The sequence below is a fragment of the Phyllobates terribilis genome, unplaced genomic scaffold, assembly GCF_046119375.1.
Source record: "Phyllobates terribilis strain yellow unplaced genomic scaffold, ASM4611937v1 Scaffold_1__5_contigs__length_1240528914, whole genome shotgun sequence".
In the NCBI taxonomy this organism is placed as follows: Eukaryota; Metazoa; Chordata; class Amphibia; order Anura; family Dendrobatidae; genus Phyllobates; species Phyllobates terribilis.
Genome location: NW_027362761.1, coordinates 620,636,954 through 620,646,360, shown reverse-complemented (window position 1 = coordinate 620,646,360; position 9,407 = coordinate 620,636,954).

Here is a 9,407-nt window from a genome sequence, read left to right as displayed (position 1 = left end):
GACATTTTCAACTAGCTCTTCCCCGCTACACTTTAGATGATGAAGCGTCTCTGTTAGTAAATGCGTTGCCATGTCTCCGAACAGCTGTAATTGCAGCAGCCAGATGTGGGCAGATTGGAGCAGTGGTTGTACGTCATGTTTATCTCGGCTGCAGGTTTCATGGTTCCTGGTAGATGGTGTGACGGCCGTTCTGGGGGAGGAGAGAATGATGCAATGATAGATCCAGTATGCCTCAGGTTTATGTGACCGGCAGATTCATACATGAACAGCGACCCCTGTGTCCTGTTCATGGAGTTTCTATAAGGATGAATCCACATTACTATTAAAACAAGGGCCGAGAATTCAATAAGGCCTTACATATTAATAGAGGTCACCTATAATACTGGCTGCACTACCATTGGTGATCATAGCCACATACATCAATGATACAAGTAACGGAGGTCCCATTCCATCCATTGCAGACCATGACAGGATGTATCCGCACATAATGGCCTTGCATCCATTGTGAGGATACATCCTTCCTCATGTACATACTATGTTTGTCTGCACATTGCCATGAATGAAAACTCCACTATTACTAAATAAGTAAAAACATGAAGTGCTCAATTAACATTTTTGTTATTAAAAAGCCATCCAACCACGCCAAGGTGACCTCATATGGATGGCCAAAACTTTAGTGACTCACCTCCCAGAGAGGCCGCAAATAATATGGGGAAAAGATAGGAACCTGACTCAGCTTGTAATATTACCTTGGAGAGGCTGGATGGCATTTTGATCAAAAATATTAACTAAGCAGCTCACGTTTTTAAGTGTGTAGGAGTATTGAAATTCATGTATCCATTCCCAATAATCGCAGTGTGCTGATGTATAGGGCACGTCTATATGTCTGTATATTGGCCACAATGTATTAACAAACCTGCATATTAATTTAATACTAAAGTGCGCTGGTCACTTTTTTTTAATAAACTAATCCTTTTTTTGGAGTGATCTATAGAATGGTCTTACATCCGTTGTTAATTTACAGCCTTCCATGGCACCAACTGCACAGTGAAAATAAATCCTTCCATGACACTAGCTCAATAGTGGCCTTACATCAATTGTAAGGACACATCCTTCCACTGCACAATCCCAATTGTGGCCTTTCATCCATCGTGAGGCACCATCCTTCCACTGCACAATCCCCTATAGTGGAATTACATCCATTGGGGGGACACATCGTTCCATGGTATGAGCGCCATAATGCCTATACATTTATTGTGAAGTTACATCCTTCTATGTCACAAGCACAACTGTGGCCTAAGATCCATAGTGAGGCACCATCGTTCCATGACACGAGCTCCATAGTCGCCTTGCATCCATTATAAGGACACATCGTCCCATGACACGAGCTCCATAGTGGCCTTACATTCCTTGTGACAAGGGAAATATTCATCAGATACAGGAGGAATACACAGAGGAGATATATATCAGATAGAGGAGCGATACACCAGGGAGAATATTCATATCATGCAGGAGTGATGCACCGGGAGATATCGGTCTACGTCCATCGCCTTAAGTGTCTCATTGCTTAAGTGTGAAAAATAAGAATTACACCAGAATTTAATATGAATCATACAGACTGTACCTTGTCATCAACCACAATCGCACTCTAATCAACATCTCTATGCATCCATTCCTCCTACCTCTGCTGGCTGTATTCTCTTGGTATGTCACACAACTTTCCCTATACTGTGATCTCCCCTACCTCTGCCTCTCACATTCAATTGGTATATTCTTCAACTACCCACTGCTCTACTCCCACGTTCCAACTTTTATTTATGACCCCCTTGTTTATTCTGCCCTGAATATCCCTCATCTGATCATGATGAGCACAGACCACTCCCATCTGCTCCACATCTGAATGCATTCTGTACCAAATATATTGTGAGTTACTTATCTGCGTAGACTTTAGTTTGCGTCCATCGCCTTAAGTGTCTCATCGCTAAAGTGTAAAAATATGAATTATCCCAGAACTGAACCTGAAGGAAACTGGATACTTGGACTCTGTAAACAATGTTTGTGTTTGTTTTCACTCTCTCCCCCATAATCCTTCACTTTTTACAACCACCCCTAATCCCTACACCTAGTAAGGAACTGGACATCTCTCCCTCCATCTCACCTCCTTCTCAGAACTATTCCTCAACATTCAATCCTGTGTCTCCAAACAAAGACAGCCACTTCATGCCCTCTCCTGCTCCCACCTACTAACACTTTCCTTGCTCCTCCTCACTTCTGATGATATCTCTCCAAATCCTGGTCCTCCTCACCACATCCCTACAGTCACTTCCACCTCCTATCCACGATCTATCACAAACTCTCGAAACCCTTCTAACCTTATACCCATCCGCCCAGCACCCATTTCCTCAGTCCTACTAACAGGAGCTCTATGGAACGCTCGCTCCGTCTGCAACAAACTTTCCTACATCCACGACCTTTTCATTACTAGCAAACTTTCCTTCCTCAGCATCACTAAAACCTGGCTCATCCCCTCTGACACAGTCTCTCCAGCTGCACTTTCGTACAGTGGATTCCAACTTTCCTACACCACCCGCCCCAGTGGCAAGCATGGTGGAGGAGTAGGTTTTCTCCTGTCAGATAACTGCTCCTTTACCCAAATCCAACTGCTGCCCTCCGTTACACTCCCCTCTTTTGAGGTGCACTGTGTGTGCATCTACTCCCCCCTCCAACTTCCAACTGGCTGTCTTCTACTGTCCCCCAAGACCAGCCACCACCTTCTTCAACCACTTCACCACCTGGCTACTTCACTTCCTTTCCGCTGACATCCCCATTATCATCATGGGCGACTTAAACATCCCCATTGACACTTCCCTCTCAGCTGTCTCTAAGCTTCTATCCCTCACTTCCTCCTTCGGCCTTGCTCGATGGCCTTCCGCAGCCACTCACAAAGATGGCCACACTCAGGAACTCATTTTCACCCTCCTCTGTTCCCTATCTAACTTCTCTAACTCACATCTCCCTCTTTCTGACCACAAGCTACTTACATTCTCTTCCCTCTCCTCTCCAGGCCCACAATCCCAACTCCACAAACTTGCACATCCTCACAGAAATTTGAAACACCTTGACCTACACTCACTCTGTGTATCCCTTCTCCCTCTTACAGACATTAGTTCCTTACATGATGCAGATGTTGCTGCTGCTTTATATAAGACCACAACAGCTGCAGCTCTCAATTCGGCCACCCCCTCACACATACCAAAGCTCGCACAATCAACAGGCAACCCTGGCACACCAGTCTGACTAAAGAACTGAGGCAGGCTTCCAGGGTTGCTGAGCAGAGATAGAAAAGGTCCCACTCCAATGAGCGCTTCCCACAGCCCCTCCTCATATCTACTCAACCCTTCTCCTCCAAAACCAGTTTCTCCACTGTCATAGAAAATATTAAAAATCTCTGAAGTCTCTCTCACCAAACCCCTCTTCACCCCTCCCCTATCCCATTTGCAGTAAGGATGGGAGGACAAAACTGAGAAAGATGTCCATTGTGCCTAGTGATAGAGACATGTGTAATGAATAGACACAGATTGAAAGAGATAGGAAACATCTCATTAAGCCTCAAAGGGAATATATCACACTTCTTAGGCTATGTGCCCACGATGCAGAAATGTTCAGGATATTTTCCTGAGCGTTTCTGCATCTCCCTGGCAGAAAAAAACGCATGCGGATTGTACATGCGTTTTCCTGCCAGGGACATGCAGAAGTGAAGCGTTCTTCACTTGCATTTCCGCATGCGGGTTGACAAGCGCTTTCCAAGCAATTTTAGCATCACTTGGAAAGTGCTTGACAACTTGGTCACACTATATAAATCCATGCAAACAGCATGGATTTATATAGTGTGACCGAGAGAATGTCAAAAAATAAAAAAATAAATATATACTTACCTTCCGATGGCCCGCGCTGTCTTGCTTCACCGTCCCGGCTGCCGGCAGCGGTGGATTGAAGGACCTGCCGACATCAGCGTCGTGTGACCCGTTACATGACTCTGACGTCCGCGCAGGTCCTTCATTCCATCGCAAAGTGCCGGGAAGCAAGGAGGAGCGCACCGCTGGAAGGTAAGTATACATTTATTTTTTATTTTATTCTTTTTTTTACAGCTTTTTTAATGGTACCTGGGTGTGGATGAGACTCTCCTCTCCTCTACACCCGGGTACCATCCGCACATTAGAACGCGCCAATTACGCAAGTACAAAGCAGTCTTGCGGAATTGTCGCGTTCTAATGCAAGTCAATGGCGGCAAAAACGCAGCACTTCCGCAAAATAATTGGTAGTGCTGCGTTTTTTTCCGCAATGATAATCTGCAGCGGAAATTTCCGCAGCATGTGCACAGCACATGCGGATTATCATTGGGGAACATGGCAGACCTTCTACCATGCGTTTTTTAAGCGTTTCTGCAGCGTTTTTGCCGAAAGGAAATATGGAATAGCGGAATTTCTATAATTCTGATCGTGATGGGACATACATTTTTAGTGGCAGGGATAATTAAGGAACTGTATGCATATTTTTTCATATCTGTGAGCTGTAATACAACAGTGAAAAGATAACTGACAGCAGCCATGTCATGTTTGATCTCTGAGGAAAGGTAAAATCCCAATAAAAAATATGGCATCACTTGCTAATTTCTGGGATCATTGAATGAGGAGATATCACAGAAATTAGAGATTTATTATAACTATGAAGGGCGGAGACCATCCCACGTTAGGTCATCACAGGGGAGTGTGTAGGCAGGGCCCAATTCGGCATAAAAGATCAAGCCGAATATTGATCTGCATTCATGCTGAGAGATACAGTGCCTACAAGTAGTATTCAACCCCCTGCAGATTTAGCTGGTTTGATAAGATGCAAATAAGTTAGAGCCTTCAAATTGCAAACGAGAGTAGGTTTTATGAACAGAAGCATAAATCTTACAAACCAAAAAGTTATGTTGCTCAGTTGAATTTTATTAAATTTTAAACATAAAAGTGTGGGTCAATTATTATACAACCCTTATGTTTAATATTTTGTGGAATAACCCTTGTTTGCAATTACAGCTAATAATCGTCTTTTATAAGACCTGATCAGGCCGGCACAGGTCTGTGGAGTTATCTTGGCCCACTCCTCCATGCAGATCTTCTCCAAGTTATCTAGGTTCTTTGGGTGTCTCATGTGGACTTTATTCTTGAGCTCCTTCCACAAGTTTTCAATTGGGTTAAGGTCAGGAGACTGACTAGGCCACTCCAACACCTTGACTTTTTCCCTCTTGAACCAGGCCTTGGTTTTCTTGGCTGTGTGCTTTGGGTCGTTGTCTTGTTGGAAGATGAAATTACGACCCATCTTAAGATCCTTGATGGAGGAGCGGAGGTTCTTGGCCAAAATCTCCAGGTAGGCCGTGCTTTCCATCTTCCCATGGATGCGGACCAGATGGCCAGGCCCCTTGGCTGAGAAACAGCCCCACATCATGATGCTGCCACCACCATGCTTGACTGTAGGGATGGTATTCTTGGGGTCGTATGCAGTGCCATCCAGTCTCCAAACATCACGTGTGTGGTTGGCACCAAAGATCTCGATCTTGGTCTCATCAGACCATAGAACCTTGAACCAGTCTGTCTCAGAGTCCTCCAAGTGATCATGAGCAAACTGTAGACGAGCCTTGACATGACGCTTTGAAAGTAAAGGTACCTTACGGGCTCGTCTGGAACGGAGACCATTGCGGTGGAGTACGTTACTTATGGTATTGACTGAAACCAATGTCCCCACTGCCATGAGATCTTCCCGGAGCTCCTTCCTTGTTGTCCTTGGGTTAGCCTTGACTCTTCGGACAAGCCTGGCCTCGGCACGGGAGGACACTTTCAAAGGCTGTCCAGGCCGTGGAAGGCTAACAGTAGTTCCATAAGCCTTCCACTTACGGATGATGCTCCCAACAGTGGAGACAGGTAGGCCCAAACTCCTTGGAAAGGGTTTTGTACCCCTTGCCAGCCTTGTGACCCTCCACGATCTTGTCTCTGATGGCCTTGGAATGCTCCTTTGTCTTTCCCATGTTGACCATGTCTGAGTGCTGTTCACAAGTTTGGGGAGGGTCTTAAATAGTCAGAAAAGGCTGGCAAAAGAGATCTTTAATCCACACATGTGAAGCTCATTATTCTTGGTGCCTGAACTACTTCTTAATACTTTAGGGGGACCAAACAGAATTCTTGTGGTTTGAGGGGTTGAATAATAAATGACACTCTGAATTAACTTTTAACGTTTTTAAAAAAAAAAAAAAAATTTGCTGCAGTGCATTTCCCACTTCCAGGCTGATCTACAGTACAAATGTCACAATGCCAAGTTAATTCCGCATGTGTCAACCAGCTAAATCTGCAGGGGGTTGAATACTACTTGTAGGCACTGTACATATTTTAGTGTAAGCAGGGACCACGTTCCATAACAGTCAATTAGAGTGCTCTCCTCCAGCTAAACTGAATCGGTATAGTAAGTTCTTCTATTAATCCCTTTTATTTTCTGTAACTGTATATGCTGTATTGTTTTGTCCACCTTTGTAAAATATTTTGTAGATTTTTTCATAAACACTGCCTCCCTTTGGATTAAATATAAAATTTAATAGTTGTTTCTTTTGCTCTGTGATCGTGCCTCCTCCGAAGCCATATAGGCTACCAGAAACCAGGCGTCCAATCAGGCCTGTATTGTATTAAAATACAACTGATTGGTGGTGGCAGCGAATAATCTTCTTGGGTTATCGTGAAGTAGCAGCGGTCGTACTAGGGTATGTACATATATTCCATGTGTTGGAAGGTGGTGTGTATGCCGTACGCTCACTGCTAGCTTGCCGATAAAGACTTCGTGAGAACAGCCTGTAGCCTCCTATATTGATCGTCGGCCAATCGTTTAATTGTCTGGACGATAGGGGGCCGCAGAGAGCTTTTCGCTCCAGAGATCACAGTGGGTGGTCTCTGAGTAAACGGGATCGTGTAAATCCCTGACATCCACCATTACTGAAGACCAACTTTCCTCTTTATCCTCCAAGTCGCACCTCACCACCTGTGAACTTGACCCAATCCTGTCCCACCTCATCACCAACTTTACCATAGTCTTCATCCCAATACTAACCAACCTTTTCAATCTGTCACTAACAACTGGTTTCTTCCCCTCATGCTTCAAACATGCCTCGATCACACCCATCCTCAAAAAGCCCACCCTTGACCCATCCTCTTTGTCTATCTATCGCCCCATATCACTACTCCCCTATGCCTCAAAACTACTGGAACAACATGTCCATTTTGAACTGTCCTCCCACCTCTCCTTCTCCCTCTTTGCCATGTCAGGGATTCACATGGATTCACGCACACATGATCCCGATTACTCACTATGTAGGTATCGGCAAGCATGCAGTGAGTGTATGGAATACACACCTCCGGATTCCAATGCATGAAATATGTGTATATGCCCCCGTATGGTCACTCCAGATTCAAGATAGCCCAATTACGATTATTCGCTGCCACCACTGATTAAATTTAAAATATAATACAGGCCTGATCGGACGCCTGCTTTCTGGTAGCGTATATGGCTTCGGGGGAGGATCAATTACAAGACAAAAGAAACAGGACTATTAAATTTTATATTTAATCCAAAAGGGAGGCAGTGTTTATGAAAAATATACAATAGGTTTTACAAAAGGAGACATTACAATACCAAATATACAGTTACACAAATAAAATGTGATTAAAGAAGAACTTACTAAAGAGATCGCAGAGATGATTCAGTTTAGCTGGAAGGGAGGCACTCCAATTGACCGTTATACTCCCGGCATGAGTACTGACCCATCCTCGGCTGGGTCTTTTATGCCGAAGGGGGAGAACTGCCCACACACCCCCTGTGATGACATCACGGGGGTTGGGCTCCAGTTTCCATATTTTTATTAAAATCTCCAACTCCTGGGACAACTTATCGCTGGTTGATCGTAAAAGCTTGCAAGTGACACCATATTCTTTATCAGAAATTTACCTTTCCATAGAGACTACACATTGCATAGCTGCGGTCCGTTATTTCGGTACTTTTGTGCCACAGCTCACCGGAGGGGCATACAGCTACGGAAAAATAAGCGTATTGTTCCTTAGCTGACCCTGCCGGTAAAGATGTGTGTCCCATTATTATCGGAAGTATAGAACTTCCGATATTCCATATTTAGTGTCGGTGCCGGCGAGACTGTAGGTTTCTGTTTGAGCAAATGGGGATGCCCTGGGGGTGAGAGAATTCTTTTGAAGCCAGGGACTACATCCTTCTCACCTAGGTGTATATTTATCGCAGGCATGTACCACTAGGAAATGCATTTGTATGTTAATTGGGTTAGTAGCTCCCTTTGTACTAGCATTTTCCTTTTAGCCACTTCTCCTGTGTGTGCTAATTTGCATACAGACAGCTCTGTAGATTGTCAGCTTTTCTCCTTTGACAAATGGTATAGAGGAGGGGGTAGAGGGATTTGGGAGGGGGGATTCTTAATATTTCTATGACAGACCACTTACAATCTGGCTACCGACCGCACCATTCTACTGACACTGCCCTGAGTAAAGTCACCAACGACCTACTAACGGCTAAATCCAAGCGACACTACTCTGGCCTTCTCCTCCTGGCCCTGTCATCTGCCTTCAACACAGTGGACCATTCCCTTTTACTACAGACTCTCATCTCTCGGCATCACAGACTTGGCCCTATCTTGGATCTCCTCATACCTAACAGACAGGACATTCAGCGTCTCCCACTCACACACCACCTCCTAATCTCATCCCCTATCTGACGAGGTCCCCCAAGGTTCAGTTCTAGGGCCCCCGCTCTTCTCCATTTACACCTTCGGCCTGGGACAGCTAATAGAGTCCAACAGCTTTTTGTATCACCTGTATGTTGATGACACACAGATCTACCTCTCTGTACCTGATATCACCTCCTTACTAACCAGAATCCCACAATATCTGTGCGCTATCTCATCCTTCTTCTCTGCTAGATTTCTAAAACTTAACATGGATAAAACAGAATTCATCATCTTTCCTCCATCTCATTCAACCCCCCCAACTGACCTGTCTATCAAAGTCAATGGCTGACCACTCTCCCCAGTCCCGCAAGCTTGCTGCCTTGGGGTAACCTTGAACTCTGATCTCTCCTTCAAACCACATATCCAAGCCCTTTCCACTTTCAGCCGACTCAAACTCAAAGATATCTCCCGGATCCGCACATTCCTCAACCATGAATCTGCAAAAACACTAGTGCACACCTTCATCATCTCCCACCTTGACTACTGCAACCTCCTGCTCTATGGCCTCCCTTCCAACACTCTCACACCCCTCCAATATATCCTAAACTGTACTGCCTGACTAATCCACCTGTCCCTC